This window comes from Eumetopias jubatus, unplaced genomic scaffold, assembly GCF_037043125.1.
Source record: "Eumetopias jubatus isolate StellerSeaLion01/CBP00866 unplaced genomic scaffold, mEumJub1_p1.0 scaffold_2, whole genome shotgun sequence".
Classification (NCBI taxonomy): Eukaryota; Metazoa; Chordata; class Mammalia; order Carnivora; family Otariidae; genus Eumetopias; species Eumetopias jubatus.
The window spans coordinates 52,913,598-52,930,879 of record NW_028274808.1 but is presented as its reverse complement, the minus strand read 5'-3'; the positions used below and the strand labels follow the sequence as shown (position 1 = coordinate 52,930,879).

The 17,282-nt window shown below is 38.4% G+C and overlaps 1 protein-coding gene and 1 long non-coding RNA gene across 6 annotated transcripts in view; one reads left to right on the top strand and one right to left on the bottom strand.

Annotated features, from left to right (window-relative positions):
- The window catches only part of BLK (BLK proto-oncogene, Src family tyrosine kinase), a 70,837-nt gene that overhangs the window by 26,418 nt on the left and 27,137 nt on the right, over positions 1 to 17,282 (bottom strand). The gene's annotated exons all lie outside the window — the stretch shown is intronic.
- LOC114217383 (uncharacterized) lies at positions 36 to 17,113 on the top strand. The gene is made up of 4 exons (XR_015767766.1): positions 36 to 92; positions 2,033 to 2,239; positions 11,680 to 11,758; positions 16,922 to 17,113. It is a non-coding gene; the product is annotated as an uncharacterized LOC114217383 (long non-coding RNA).

Here is a 17,282-nt window from a genome sequence, read left to right as displayed (position 1 = left end):
GGTCCTGGGTGGCTCCAGGGGCTTTGCTGCACCGAGAAGACATTGGCCTCCATTCCAGTGGTGAAGGAGGGAAGGATGGATGGAAGAAAGGTGTAAGTCTGTGTGTGTGTGTGAGAGAGAGAGAGAGAGAGACGGAGTAGGGAGGGAAGGAGAGAGGGTGTACACGTGTGAACCTGTGCATGTATCCATGTTGCGTGTGTGTGTGTGCGTGTACGTATGCGTGCATGCGTGTGTGCGTGCGCGCGTGCGCGTGTGTGTGTGTAGTGGGGGGCAGCTAGCGAGAGGACGAGAAGGTGAGGCAAGGGACTTCTGTTTGTTTATTTGGAATGGATTCTACACCCCTGTGCAGACTTTGACCAGAGCAGGGAGGTCAGTGTTTGCCCCAGGGGAGATGCTCAAAGCCTGACACACAGCTGCAGCCTGACAGGGGATGTGGTGGAGGCAGCAACTAAAAATAGAGAAACTAGAAACCCTTTATTTACAGTTGCCCAGCAGTTCACAGGTAGAAAAGCACTTGGCATATATGATTTATTTGATATTCATGAAAGCATCGATAGGTTGGTTACAATTATTCTCATTTTATGGCTGAAGATAAGAGCGGCAAGGTGGCTCGCTAAGGTTACACTGAGGTGGCAGAGCCAGGAGCTCGAGTACTGCCTGGAACTCGCTGCTCAAAGCAGGTGCACAGGTGGCCCTGCCTGGGGCTCCATCCCCCTGACCCACAGTTCAGGTTCAGGTTCAGATACCCTGTTCTCTCCTCCATGAGGGCTGCCACCTGCCTCGGAAGCCATCCATCGAGAGGAGAAACCTCCAGGTTTGCTGCTAGAACGGGGAGGTCTGGGGGCTGTGTGCCCTTCTGGAGTTCGGGCACACTCAGGCAGATTTCTCCCTACTCCTGGTGCAGTGCAGGGAGTCAGGGGTTCAAGGAACCTGGACTCAAAAGCAAGCTACGTACTAGCCGTGTGAACTTGGGCAAATCCCTTAATCTCTCTGAGTCTCAGTCTCCTTACCTATAAAATGGGGAGGTTTGAAACTTTTCTTTGTTTCATACATAAAGCCTTCCTGAAAAAGCATACTCAATGGTGAATGCTGAAAAAAGTTAAACAATGGATTTTGCTGTTTTGTGGGGAGAGAGCAGTTTTCTACAGAATTAAGCCATGTTATGAAATTCTCAACTATGTCTTGTCTATTTGGCAAATCTTCACCATCTATTTTCAGCCTCTCACAGGTGTTTTTAAATTATGCATTCATCCATCATTATGGGCATAATTTCAGTGACTATTCAACTATTTGTCTTAAATTAGAGGGAAAATGCACCAAAATATTAAACCAATTGTGCAAACACAAATACCCAGGCAAAAATGGTTGTCCTGCCAAGACTGAGCTGCTGGCAGGCGGTCGCAGGCGCCTGTGATGCTGAGAAACTTCATTCACCAGCTGACGTGCTCAAGTTCAAATGCAACATATGGAAAATGTTTTGGGATATTGACACACAAATATGTAGGTTTTCTAAAGGTCAAGACCAACAGCTTGTATATAATTCTCATGGTTGTCACGCAAACCAACAAGATGAGGGCAGGAAAAGAACAGAAGATAGAGAATGCTAAATAAATATTAACTAGAAGACGCCCAGAGCAACTTGGGTGATGCCTTCCCTCTTCAGGGTTTTGTGATGCCCAAAGGTGGCCCTGGGATCCACAGGGATTCCCACCTATTTTTTTAGGAGGGGTTTCTGAGGGCCTGGTGTTGGAAGCCAGGATGTTTGGTGGTGGTGGTGGGCAGGGGCACAAAGGCCAATGTAGATGGGGCTGCTGTGTGGCCCAGAAAACTGTTGATGGCTCTGGGTCCCTCCACCTATTATACTCGCTGCTCCAGAAGACGAGGCATGTTATTTTAGAGGCAGGGGGATGATTTGGCTGAAAAAAAAAGTTTCGTGCATGAGGTTATGGAATGCATATAGTTTCATGACAGAAAACTCAGCTTGATTCTGGTTTACTTTTTTATTTTATTTATTTATTTATTTATTTTTAAGATTTTATTTATTTATTTGAGAGAGAGAGAATGAGAGACAGAGAGCATGAGAGGGAAGAGGGCCAGAGGGAGAAGCAGACTCCCCGCCGAGCAGGGAGCCTGATGCGGACCTCGATCCCGGGACTCCAGGATCATGACCTGAGCCGAAGGCAGTCGCGCAACCAACTGAGCCGCCCAGGCGCCCCTGGTTTACTTTTTTAAATAGCAGGTACTATAACATCTTAAGTACACTGTCGTGTTTGAGAGAGACCACGCAGCACAGGAGACAAGAATACTGAGCTCTGAATCCTGGTTTAGCGATTTTCTACTTGTGTATCCTTGGGCAAGTTGCTTAACATTTCTGTCTCTTAATTTGGGGATAATAACTGTTTACAATAGAATGTTGCAAGGATTAAATTAGTTATTACAGGCTATTGGGCCATCTTGGAACAGTGCCTGGCCTGAAGTCATTGTTTAATAAATGATTTACTATTTTTCCGCATATACAAATTATCAGTAGTAATCTCTTCAGTAACGGTGTGAGATAGGCATTACTACTTTCTTTCTACAGAGAGATGAACTTGGGACATAAAGTGTCTCTCCAGGTCAAGCAGCTAGTAAGCTGTGGGGCCCGCCTTACATCCAGTTCCGACTGGCTTCTAGGTCTGCAATCTGGAAACTTTGCCTTGTTATTTGCTAAAAACTTTACCTTTCTGACTTGACCTGTCAGGCATGGGTCGGCAGCATTGAGGTGGAAGAGGTGAGCCTATCTGCAAAGCCAGGGCTCAGCCCAGGCGTTCGCCGCCATGATGAGATATTGCCTTCCCTTCAGTGAGTTCTCTCTTCCCTCATGGAGTGTTTGCCAACATCCAGGCATTCCAAGTCCTGCCCCCATGAAGTCATTAGTGCCTCACCCATTTCCTAGATGAGAAAAGTATAGTAATGGCCCTGTCACTCTGAATCAGAGAAGAAGCCAAAGAATTTGAATTGAAACCCATTTTTTGAGTCTCAGCTTCAAGATAACTGAACTTGAATGAGGCTACTTCATATTTCCCTCCACATGCGAACATGAAATAGTAGTAGTGTTGGCTCTTAGAGCTCTATATTCTTGTGTTCATTCAGTCACTGTCAACAATGTACTGTGTCAGGCAGACAGAGAGAGGAAACAAAGCAGGAGTCTGCCCCGTGGTACGATAAAGAGGTGAGACATATACCCAAGTGACAACAATTCAAGGTGGGCAGAATTACATACTGAAAAGAGGTTTCGTGAGCTCAGCAAGAAGAGTTCACTTCCACCTGGAAGAAAACACTAACTAGACCTTAAAGGACAATTCAGATGTAATATTTTAAGATTAAAACAATTTCAATGAAACATTTAAAAGTATAAAAAGGAGTATAATGAACACCCACATACCCATCACCCACATTCAATAATTGTACATTACTTTCTTGATATTAAGACAAATCACTTTATAAATAAAGGATTGAAACTTTCTGAAATGAAATGAAACAAATGGTTTGAAACATGCTATGTCACTTCCACATACTTTGCATGCATCACTAAAATGTGGAGACATTTCTCACATAACTGCAACGTCGTTATCACACCAAACAAAGCTAACAATAATTCCATGGTATTGTCTAACATCCAATCTGTATTCAGATTTCCCCAACTGTCTCAAAAATGGCTTCTTGCTGTTGGTTTGTCGTATTCAGAATTCAAACAAGCTTCATACATCACATATGACTATTCTATCTCTCCCTCTACTGGAGTAGCCCACAACCCCACTTTGGTTAGTTTCATGCCATCAGTTTGTAAAAACCAGGTTGGTGGTCCTATAGAATGTTCTGCATTTTGGATTTTGCTTCCTTATGATGATTTGTTTCTCTATCTCCCTATTCCTTTTACATAGAGTTAACTCAATGGGTTCCATTAGATCCAGGTTCATCTTTTTCTCGTAGGGATGCCTTATGGAAGGACATTGTGCTCCACATTATATACTATAAGGAGGCTTACACTGTCTGGTGATACCACTTTAGTGATGCTAACATAGATATGGGTTCAAGTGATGCTGGTCTGGTCTCTCCATTGACAAGCTCCTCCTCAACACTTCAACTGATGTTTTCATTAGGGGTTACTAAATATTACTAAATACTGATGCTCTAATTCCAACATTCCTTCCACATTTGTTAGTGGGGAGTTGAGAAAGTAAAGGATCAGAAAGAAAAAAAATACCACGCATAATTCTACCAGGGTTGGGGAGTATTTGGATATAGAGAAATAGTGCTTTTCTGGAGACATGGAGATAGGAAACTTGCTCAGGAAACAGGAGTTTTTTCCATTGGTTGGACTGTAGAGCGTATGTCAGAATTATTCAAGAAACCTCAGTTACCACCTTGGGTGATACTTTTAAATACTAGTAGCATATTTGTCCAGTACTGATATAGGAATAGATATAGAGTTATAACTCCTGGCTGAACATGTGGAGCTCCTGGGGCATGTACAAACCCCTCTCAGGGGGCAAACTAGCAGTGATGACTTGCGACATGGTTGTGCTTCTTGGTCAAAGTGGCTGACAATTTAGGCACAGTGAGGAGGAGAAACACATGTGGCTATTTCAACTTTGTACAGTGAAAATATTTCCACAGCGGAAATTAACTCCCCACCATGGTGAAGTTAATAGAAAAGATTTTTGAGTGGTAAAATGTTTGAGGGGGCTGAGCAAGCTTCAGGAAGGAAGACAGCATTCATGTGAATCTATGTTAAGTAAAATATAGACACATGTTGATTGAGTCACCCACATTTGATTCTGCTGACATACAGAAGCTTGAAATTTGGTAGGTGTTTAGGAGGAAAAGTGGCACCGTGTTGATATCTAAGTTCTTGTTATAATTACTAGCTTGTGAATAAAATTCCTTTATTTGGAGACAACATGCAAATTTATATTTTCAAAAAACCCACAGTAGTGATAATTAAAAAATGCTACTTATATGCCAAAACATAAATACAACTACTGTTGTACTTTGTATTGATGGGACTATGGACCTTAATCTGCTTTTTAATTTCTAAAATTTTTTAGCATTGTTTTCATTTTTTTAAAGGTTTTTATTTATTTGACAGAGAGAGCAAGAGTGAGCACAAGCAGGGGGAATGACAGGCAGAGAGAGAGGGAGAAGCAGGCTCCCTGCTAAGGAAGGAGCCTGTTGCTGGACTTGATCCCAGGACCCTGGGATCATGACCTGAGCCAAAGGCAGACACTTAACTGACTGAGCCACCCAGGCACCCAGCATTGTTTTCTTTTAAAAAAAATTGAACAAAAGATCAAATCATGAGTTCATTACTGCCCGATGGAGTCAATCATGCTTCCTTAGCACAATTGGTCTCCAACCTCCGTTTGCAATACAACCAAACTGGGAGTTTGCAAATTCCTGAGGCCCAGCCCTAGCAGTTCTGATATTTGGGCCAGGGTGGGGCTCCAGGGTCTCCATTTTTAACAAGTGTCCCCAGTGATAGTGATGCAGACAAGTTCACCAACCCCACTTCACAAAGACCCTTTCTTAATTTGGCTGCAATTTTGGAGTATCACTTGCAAAAAAAGATTAAAAAGACAGGCCTATAGACCTTGGGTATTTCTTCATATGAGCCCCTCATAAATAATGCTTATAGTTTTCCTGCCAGTAATCCTCTTGTTTTTAAATGAAATGAATTTTTCTATCCTCCCTACCTACATTCCTTACATATTAATATATTTCTGCAAGTTTTTGACATGGGGGAAATAACTTCCCTTTCTGTAATAACAGCTAGCATCCCTATGATACTTGCCAGTTCACAAAGCATTTTCACACACACTGTGTCTCAGAAACTTCAAAATGGCCCTATGAGCTAAGTAGATTTGCCATCAGCCACCTCATCCTCAGACAGGACACTGAAGGCAGAGGGGTAAAGAAATTGAGGTGCAGAACAAGGATTTGAGTTTCATCTGTCTTTAAAGCCTTGTTCTCTCCTACTGAGCTCACAGGTATCTTCCTAGGTCTGTCTGTTCACGACTTGGACTTCTTCAAAAAGACACTATCTGGGGCCTCCTGGGTGACTCAGTCAGTTAAGAGTCGGACTTTTGATTTCCGCTCAGGTCATGATCTCAGGGTTGTGAGATTGAGCCCCATGTTGTGCTCTGTGCTCAGCGTGGAATCTGCTTAAGATTGTCTCCCTCTCCCTCTGCCCTTCCCAAACCCCCCACCCCATTTACAAGCATGCATGTACACACACTTTCTCTCTCTCTAAAAAAAAAGGACACTATCCATCATTCAGTCTTTTCGAGCCACCTCTCCAACATTTATTAAACACAACCCAGAGATGGAATGTGTAAACAGAAGGGAGCCTGTGCAGAGAAGCACCTTTATCTACCAGGTTTCAGGGGGCAGGGGTCACACACTTGAACTGGAAAAATTGGCTCTATTTTATGCTTTCAAAGATGAAGCTGGAAAAGATTAAAGACAGAAAAAGAAACGAAGAAAAAGGTCTCAGGCCCCTGACATTGTGGGGTTAATTGTGATTATTGAATGGATCTAGAGACACAGATGTCCAGAGACACAGAGATTTAAAATTAATGTATAAAACTCTTTGCTGTAGGATTTGCCTATTACATGAAAATATGAATGCTAATGATTACTAGTGCAGTGTCTAGTACTCCTTCTTCCTCAAAGCTAGTCAGCTAGATGCTGTGTGCTTTATATATAGTATATCTAGGCCTGACAGCAGACGTATTCCCTTCCATTTTACATACAAAGAAACTGAGGTTCAGTGAGCTCTAAGGACTTGCTCAAGACCATACAGGGAACCACATATTTAAAAACCAATTCTACCTGGCTTTGAAGTCTGACTGATCCCACTCTGTTCCAAAGTATGGGAAGTAATGAAAATAAGACACTTGTGATGATATCTGTGAAGAATGTGAAACTGATTCGATTATGTGTGAGTGATAGACAAGTAAAGGTGGATTTGGGTAGGATTTTAGAATAGGAAGAGCATCTTGGAGATTTTCAAGTTATTCATTTATTTATAATTACTGTTGTAAGTCTCATTCTGGACAGGTTTTGTTATTCCAAGGCCAGGCAAATTTGTCTGAGTGAGCCACCTTACTGAATAGTGCTAAACAATAGATTAATCTCACATTGAGGAAGGACTATAGTGGCTTGCTTCAGGGTTCTATCTTCAGCCTTTCTTAGTAAATATTTTATCAGCAATTTGTATGCTGTTCATTAGAGCCAGATTAAAAGAAAAATCCCTCAGGAATGAGAGCCTGAAACTAACAAGTTGAATTAAAATAAGAGTAAAAAAGCATGCAATTAAGACTAAAAAGATCAACCAGTGAGGCACCATAGCAGAGAGGCCTGACTCAGTAATAGTGTGTGAGGGACAACACAGTGGGTGTGATGGAGAGAGCACTTCCTGACTTTGGGAACTCACAGAAATGTGTGGAATCCTGTCTTTGCTGCTTAATAGCTGTTTGATAGGCAATGTGATTTATTTACTCCAAATCTCTGTTTTCTCATCTGCATAACGGTAATAGTATGCTTACCTTGCATAATTACTATAAGGAATAAATACAGTATATAAGAGGTTGGCATGTAGATTGTGCTTCATAAAAGTAGCAATTTTTGCCTGGAAAAGACTTAGGTGTGCCAGTAGGTATTAAGTTCACAAATCTGGATACAACCACCATCATGACCACTATGGCCAATAATAGCAACTAACATGATTATTGGTGCCAGGCACTACATTTAGCTTTACAAACCTTGTATCACTTTTTTAGGAAGCCAATCTTATTACCTTCTTACTTATTTCTCACACCTTCAGAAGAGCCCACACAACTTACTCAAAATGAACAGTCTGTCATTCTATTTAGGGAAGGGGTCAATGGGGAAACAGTCTCACATAGCTGCAGAGGAAATTTGTATCAGCTATCAATACAGAACTATGTCCTTTATGCATAAATATAAACAGTCAACCAAATGTCAAAAGAATCAGAAGAAAATGAGCAATATTAAAGAGAGGATTAAAAATAAACAAATAGAATAATTCAGGAGAAAGCAGAGATAGAGTGCAGAAAATAACTTGTAGGAAAACCTTTAATTAGTGTCCTCAGAGAGATTATACAGGATATTGTATAAATTTAAAAGGAATATGCTGATATCCTAGAAAATAGCATTAAAAGACTAATATATAATATCAGGAACAGTCAAGAATGTTCACTGCCACCATTCCTATTCAATACCATACTGTAAGTCTGAGCTAATGCAATAAGAAAAGAAGAGGAAATAAAAGGTTTACACATTGGGAAGGAAGAAAGACAACTGTTCACAAATGACGTGACTGTCTGTATAGAAAATCCGAAAGAATCAACAACAAAAAAATTCTCCTGAAACTAATAAGTGATTACAGCAAGGTTGCAGGATAAAGGTTAATATACAAAGGTCAATTGCTTTCTTATATAACAGCAATAAAGCATTGGAATTTGAAATTAAAAACACAATACCATTTATCCCAAACAAATGAAAGACTAAAGTGTAAACTGAGGAAAATGTGAACAAGATTTATATGAGGAAAACTACAAAATTCTGATGAAAGAAATCAAAGAAGACCGAAATAAATAAAGATATGTTCCATGAACAATGACAGGAAGACTCAATATTATTATTATTTTTTAAAGATTTTATTTATTTATTTGAGAGAGAGAGAATGAGAGATAGAGAGCACGAGACGGGGGAGGGTCAGAGGGAGATGCAGATGCCCTGCCAAGCAGGGAGCCCGATGTGGGACTCAATCCCGGGACTCCAGGATCATGACCTGAGCCGAAGGCAGTCGCTTAACCAACTGAGCCACCCAGGTGCCCCAGGAAGACTCAATATTATTACTAGGTCAGTTCTTTCCAACTTGATCTATAGATTTAAGACAATATCAATTAAAATCCCAGCAAGTTATTTTGTGAATATTAAGAAACTGATTCTAAAGTTTATTTAGAGAGGCATGATGTAATGAGCACTGGGTATTATATAAGACTGATGAATCACTGACCTTTACCTCTGAAACTAATAATACCTTATATGTTAATTAATTGAATTTAAATTAAAAAATTAAGAAAAAATATAAAGTTTATTTCAAGAGCAAAAGACCCCCAGGATAACCAATACAAAATTGAAGAAGAACAGTCAGAGGACTGACACTACTCAACTTTAAGACTTACTATAAAGATAGAGTGACCAAGATACTGTGGTATTGGTGAATCAGTAGATACATAGATCAATGGAACAGAACAGATGGCCGAGAAATACACCGCCACAAATACAGCTAACTAGTCATTGACAAAGGAGCGCAGGCAATTCAATGAACAAAGTATATTCTCTTCAATAAACAGTGCTGGAACAAATGGACAGCCACATGCCAAAAAAAATTATACACGGACCTTATATGTTTCACTATAATTAGCTAAAAATGGATCATGACCTAAATATAAAACATGAAATTATAAACTCCTAGAAAATACTATAGAAGAAAATCCAGTTGACTTTGGGCTTGGTGATGACTCTTTTTTTTTGGTTCAAATTAATGATCTTATTTCTATCTTTAATGCTAGCTGAGGAGTCCAAAGCAGACTGATGTACATGGATATGATTTCCAAGAATTAAAAAAAAAAACAAGCCTTTAAATGATCAGAGTGATCCACAAGAGACTTAATAGTGTGCCATAATGAAGCCCAACACTCTTTAAAGAAACAACAACATTCAACATTCACTATAAAAATCAGTGCCTGGCATCCAATAAAAATTAGTAGGCACACCATCTGCAACAACATGGATGGACCTAGGGGGTATAATGCTATGTGAAATAAATTAGTCAGGAAAAGACAAATACCATATGATTTCACTCATATGTGGAATTTAAGAAACAAAACAAATGAACCAAGGGAAAAAGAGACAAAAAACCAGATTCTTAAATACAGAGAACAAACTGGTAGTTACCAGAGGGGAGGTGGGTGGGGGATGGGTGAAATAGGTGATGAGGATTAAGGGCACACTTTTTTTGATGAGCACTGAGTAATGTATAGAATTGTTGAATCATTACATTGTACACCTGAAACTAATATAACACTGTATGTTAATTATACAATGAAAAAAAAGAATAAAATTACTAGGCATACAAAGAAACAGAAAAACATTACTTGTAACCAGGAGAAACATGAATCCACAGGACAGAATCAGAAATTACAGACTGTGTAATTAATCAACAAGAACCTTAAGACAACCATTACAAATTATATAAATAGACTGAAGTGTATAACTGAAAATCATGAAATAGAATAGGAAGAGAAAAAAAGATAAAAAAGACAAATCAACCTTTTAGAGATGAAAAATGTGATCTGTAAAACAGACAAAAAATGACCTCTAGAAAGGAATAACAGCACATTAGACCCTGTAGAAGAAAGATCAGTGAGCCTGTGGACATAGCAATAGAAACTATCCACAGTGAAGCACAGAGAGATACAAAACTGGGAAAAAGGAACTGGGCTATAGTGAGCAATGAGACAGTATTAAGTGGTCAAAAAACATAATCGGACCATCAGAAAAGGGCTGGAAGAGAAAAAGAAATGTCTGAAGATATGAAAGATGGAAATTCCAAATGTGTGAAAACCGGAAACCCAAAGATTCAAGAAAGTCAATCAACCTCGTGTATGAAGAAAATGACATCAAGTTATATCATAATCAAATTGCTGAAACCCAGTCATAAAGGAAAAAAAATTCTAAAAGCTGCTAAAAGAATAGATACATTATGTTTCTAGAAAAAGATCACAGCAGAAAATCTTTGTGATCTTGGCTTAGGTAAAAAATCTTTTAGAATATAAAACCATATACTTTAGGGACGCCTGGGTGGGTCAGTCAGTTAAGCATCTGCTTTCGGCTCAGGTTATGATCCCAGAGTCATGGGATCGAGTCCTGCAACAGGCTCCTTGTTCAGCGTATAAATATACTTGCAAATGAAAAAAAATGTCTGGAAGCCCTTCACATAAATGAAACTGCTAACAGAGCCCCCCCACTTCTTGAGAATGAAATTCGCAAGCCAAAAGATTGGAGGACTTTACTTTTTTTTAAATTTTTTTTCTTTTAAGGTTTATTTATCTATTCTAGAGAGACAGCATAAGTGGGAGGGGCACAGGGAGAGAGAATCTCAAACAGACTCCACTAAGCATAGAGCCCAGTGCAGGGCCCAGAGGGGGCTCGATCTCAGGACCGAAAGCCAAGAGTGCCAGGCTTAACCGACTGCACCACCCAGGTGCCCCAGACTTTACATTTTTGCTCTACATACCTCAGTGCAGTTTGGATTAAACACAAAGCAATACGCTTAAATACATAATACCATTAAATATCATTTTAAAATTAAAATTAAAATATCATTTTAAAATTTAAAATGTAAAGTCAAAAAAAAAAGAAAGAAAGAAAGAAAGAAACTAGCCAATGGGGACATGTACCCTTGAGCAACATTGGAAAGGATGAACGAGGTGACGGAATTCTATCCTTTATGTGCTCCATCCAAACTTGGAGGACTCGGCCTCCTCTTATGAATCACATCAAATATGCTTTCCTCTTTACACAAGTAATCTGCTTCTGTTACAGGAAATCCAGAAAGTAGAGAGGAAGACAAAAAATACCTACAACACCGTCATCCAGAGAGATAACCACTGTTAACATTCTGGTACGTAATTTTCCATTGCCATTTAAAAAAAAAAAAAAGCAAAGCTGGGATCATTATCTACATCCTGTTTGGTGACCTGCTTTAAAACGAGTGTATCATGGCCATCTGCTCCTGGCATTACCCATTTTGCCTGTAGCATAGATTGCAAGGCAGCAAGGCATCTTATCAGTAAGTTGCACCATACTTATTTTACCCATTGCTTTTGTGCACACCCAAGCTGTTTCCATCTTTTAGTATCGGAAGGAATGCTGCAGGGATGCCCTTTGCTCATGTCCTTATCCTTGTTCGTGTCCCCCATTAATCTTGGTTGAGGTTAAAAGTCCTAGAAGTGGAATTGCTAGGCGCAAGACCATAACACTTTGAAGTCTTCTGATCTATTTTGCCAAATCAGCCTTCTTTGAAGTCTTCTGATCTATTTTGCCAAATCAGCCTTCTTTGAAGTCTTCTGATCTATTTTGCCAAATCAGCCTTCAGGCATTTCTTTCTTTCTTTCTTTTCTTTCCTTTCCTTTCCCTTTCTTTCTCTTTCTTTCTTTCTTTCTCTCTCTCTCTCTCTCTTTCTTTCTTTCTTTCTTTCTTTCTTTCAGATTTTATTTATTTGACAGAGAGAGACACAGCGAAAGAGGGAACACAAGCAGGGGGAGTGGGAGAGGGAGAAGCAGGCCTCCCACGGAGCAGGGAGCCCGATGCGGGGCTCGATCCCAGGACCCTGGGATCATGACCTGAGCCAAGGCAGACGCTTAACGACTGAGCCACCCAGGTGCCCTCCTTCAGGCATTTCAAACCACAGTATATGAGTATGTATTTCTCTATACTTTCTCTGATAAAGGTTATTATTGTTTATACTAAGTTAATTTATTTTTAAAAAGTTGTCTTTTACTTTTTAATCTAATTTTTCATAAGTGGGTAATAGATGCATGTTGAAAGTCAGAAAAATTCAGATCCATGCAAAGAACAAAATAAAAATCACCTGTAATCCCACCACATACAGAGAACCACTATGAATACTTTCGTGATGAATTTCCAGAGTTTTTATAGATTATATACACTTTTTTAAAAACTGGGATCAGGGGCTCCTAGGTGGCTCAGTTGGTTAAACATCCGACTCTTGGTTTCTGCTCAGGTCATGATTTTGCAGGGTCGTGGGACTGAGCCCCATATGGGGCTCCGTGCTCAGCGGGGAGTCTGCTTGAGGGTTCTCTCCCTCTACTCCTCCCCTGCTTGCATGCTCTTGTGCTCACTCTCTCTCTTAAAAATAAATAAGTAAATCTTGTAAAAAAATGGGGCCAAAAGGTGTATACAGTATTATAATATATTTATTTCAATAAAGAGTACAGTAAACTATATATAAGTAAATACAATTTTGGGGCCAATATTATTAACTTCATGCCATTGTACAGACTCAACATTAATTTTTTTAACCACTATTGGTCAAATAAATTATTTGCAACCTTTGACCATTACAAATAAACCTGTAATAAACATCTTTGTAAAATATATATTCAGTCGTTGGTCCAGTATTTTTAAAGCTGTTTTTCTATTAGTGGAATTACTAAGTCAAAGAAGATGCATATATGTATATGTAAGGATCTTCATCTCTGATGCTGGATTGAGCTCTACAAAGGTAATGCTCATTTACATTCTCACAGCGATGAAGGAAGCCCATTGGTCTAGACTTTCATCAGTGGCTTTTATCAAATTTTAAAGAAATCTTTGTCAACCTGCTCAACTCACAGTGATAACATAGTTTGAATTTCATTTTCTAATAATATTTATCTGGTATTTATCAACCAGCTGTGTTTCTCATGTGATGAATGGCTGTCCATATCCTCTTCTCATTTTTACATTGAGATGTTTATCATGTTCTTAATGATATACAGGACCCCTTTCTATGAAAAATATATTTAATTCATACATTAATTTGTCACATATATTGTAAATATTTTTCTTGACTTATCTTTTGCTTTTTTATTTATGGTATTTATTGTACATAGCAGGGTATCATCTTTATCTAGCCCATTTATTAATCTTTCTTACCAATCTTTACCTTTGGTGTTCACGCTTAGAAATGTCTTCCCCACCCAAGATGGTAGAAATATACAACTAGTTTAAAATTTTTTCAATATTAATTAGGAATATTTTACATATATGAAAAGCACGCTAATGTAACAGCACTAATTTCAAACAGATATTTATATGATGTACATTTACTTCAGTTCCCTTTTCTTCCTCCCTTCTCTTTATGTCACAGATAAAACTAAAGCTTGATCATTATTTCCCCCTTCCTCTGTCTCCAAAAATAATCATTATCTTGAAGTTAATGAGTGCTATTACCATGTACGAGTTTGTACTTTTGTGACATATGCATAAAGAGCCACAGACAATATATATTTTTGCTTGGTGTGTTTTGCAAAAATGACTTCATAATGCATGTCACCTGTTTGCAATTTGCGCTTTTTTTTTTTACCCAAAATTGTGTTGTTTTTTTTTTAAGATTTTATTTATTTGAGAGAGAGAGAGAATGAGAGACAGAGAGCATGAGAGGGAGGAGGGTCAGAGGGAGAAGCAGACTCCCCGCTGAGCAGGGAGCCCGATGTGGGACTCGATCCCGGGACTCCAGGATCATGACCTGAGTCGAAGGCAGTCGCTTAACCAACTGAGCCACCCAGGCGCCCCCCCAAAATTGTGTTTTTAAGATTTGTTCATTTTGCTACATAGATCTCTAGGTCTTTTTTTATTTTTATCTTATTCCATTGAGTGGATAAACCTCATTTTATATATCCATTTATTCATTATTTACTAAAGAGCAGTTGTCTCCACTTTTTCATAATGACAAATTGCACCGTGATGAGCATGTCCCTTCGTGCCCACCTGTGAGAATTTCTCTCAACAACGTAGCTTTAATTGACTTTGTGGACTTACAGGGCAGTAAGGCGAGTTCCATCAGCTCTACTGTGAATTTCCAAAACAGTCTCCAGAGTACCAATTTGTATGCCCATCAGCAATACCTAAGAGTTCCCATTTCTTCCATATTCTCAAACCTGTTATCAGGCATTACTTTTCATAATTGTATGGGTGATAAATGGAATCTTTTTGTTTTAATTTCTTTTTCCCTGATGATTTTTGAGATGTTTTTTGTTTATGGGTCTTCCCTCTGTGTATGGCCTTCATATCCTTTGACCATTTAGAAAAAGACAGGGTTTTGTTTTTTTTTTTTTAAAGAACTCATTTCTAATAACAACTAAAAATATAATTGCCTAGAAATATATCTAACAAAAATGGGCAAATTTGTATGATGATATAAGCTTTATTGGAAGACATTAAAGAAGTATCCTAAAGAAAAGGAGAGCTACACATTTATCATGATGAAGAAGACTCATATCTTGAAGATGTACATTCTTCCTGAATCATTTGAAAATTGAATGTGTTCTCAGTCAATATTCCAACTATTGTTTTTGAGGAAATTTATAAGCTGGTTCTAAAATTTTACCCATGATTGGGGTCCCTGGGTGGCTCAGCTGGTTAAGCATCTGCCTTCGGCTCGGGTTATGATCTCAACGTCCTGAGATCAATCCCCATATTGGGCTCCCTGCTCAGCGGGGAGCCTGCTTCTCCCTCTCCCTCTGCTGCTCCCCCTGCTCTTGCTCTCTTTTTCTCGAATAAATAAACAAAATCTTAAAATAAATAAATAAATAAATAAATAAAATTTTACCCATGAGCAAAGGCCCAAGAACAGAAAATATATCCCTGAAGGAAAAGAATAAGATAGGAGACCCCTATGAGATACCAATGCTTATTAAAAGCTGTAGCAATTAAGAGTGGAGGTACATGGACAGAACAGGAAAATGGAATAGAGAGACCCAACCAGACCCTCACCCACATGGAAAATAGTACATTCCAGAAGAGACACAGAAGATCACCAAGAAAATGACAAGCCATTCAATGCATGATGCTAGGACAACTGGTTTTCCGTATAGAAAAAAACATGAAATTATATCCTTACCTTACAATTGCTCTCAACTGTCCAATTCAAACTGATGGAAGAATTAAATGTCAAGGACAAAAATCAAAACTTTTTTGAAAAATATATAGAATATTTCAGGAATGAAGAGAAATATTTTTGTTAACAAATCAAATATTATATGATAAATTAAAAAAAATACATCTTTCTAGGGGCACCTAGGTGGCTCAGTCCATTAAGTGTCTGACTTGATTTCAGCTCAGGTCATGATCTCAGGGTCATGGGATCAAGCCCCGCATGAAGCTTAGTGCAAAGTCTGCTTGGGATTCTTTCTCTACCTCTTCCTCTGCACCCATCCCCTGCTCCCGCATTCTCATTCTATCTTTCTCCAAATAAATAAATAAATAAATAAATAAATAAATAAATAAATAAATATTTTTAAGAACCCATCTTTCTCAATGATTTGAAATGCTTGCTTGTCCAATATTCAATTTCCACATATTCATGGGCCTATTTCTGGACTCTATTTGTTCCTGTGTAGAACTACATGTATTAATTACTCCAGTTTAATAATGCAGTTCAAGTTTTTCTTTTAAGATCTTATTATTCTTTCTCACTCACTTTTCTAATATAATTTAAGAATAATTTAAGGGGCGCCTGGGTGGCTCAGTCGTTAAGCGTCTGCCTTCGGCTCAGGTCATGATCCCAGTGTCCTGGGATGGAGCCTCACATCGGGCTCCCCGCTCCGTGGGAAGCCTGCTTCTCCCTCTCCCACTCCCCCTGCTTGTGTTCCCTCTCTCGCTGTGTCTCTCTCTGTCAAATAAATAAAATCTTAAAAAAAAGAAAACATTTAAAAAAAGAATAATTTAAGAATAATTTTAATAAATCCATGCATTATTTTTGGAAAATGGGTTTGCTAATGTTATTATTGAAAAAAGAAAGCTATTGGTGTATATTGTATATTTGAGTTATTATATTAGGTTCTGATAGTTTTTCAATTACTTGTCTTAGATTTCTCAGGAAGGCAAATATATCATCTGTCCTTTCCTTAAATATGTAGTTTTACTGCTTTGTCTTGTTATATTACACAGGCTAAAATTTCCAAAACAAAGCTAAATAATATTAACGTTAAGCATGTCTCATTTATCTTGAATTTGGCTGTTGGCTTTCAATAGATATCTGGAAACTTTTCCTTTCCCCTAGGTTACAAGAAGCTTTCACAGGAATGTCGCTGAATTCTGCTTAATGTCTTTCAAAATACCTATCAGGACAGTTATCAACAATTATATGTCTATTTTGACTTGCTGATGTGACAGATTAATGTTTTTCTTAATGTTGAATTCTCCTTTCACAATGGAATGAACTCCACTTACTCACAATATATTAAATATCATATTTGACTCAAATTGCTTTTTTAAGAAATATTTTTGCTTTTATATTGATAAGCCAAATTTATCTATAGCTTTGTGACAACTTATTTTTTAATAAAACTAAAAACTTTGAAAATAATATGTACTCATCATAGCAACAAATTTAAATATAAAAATTTACAAAGAAGAAAATT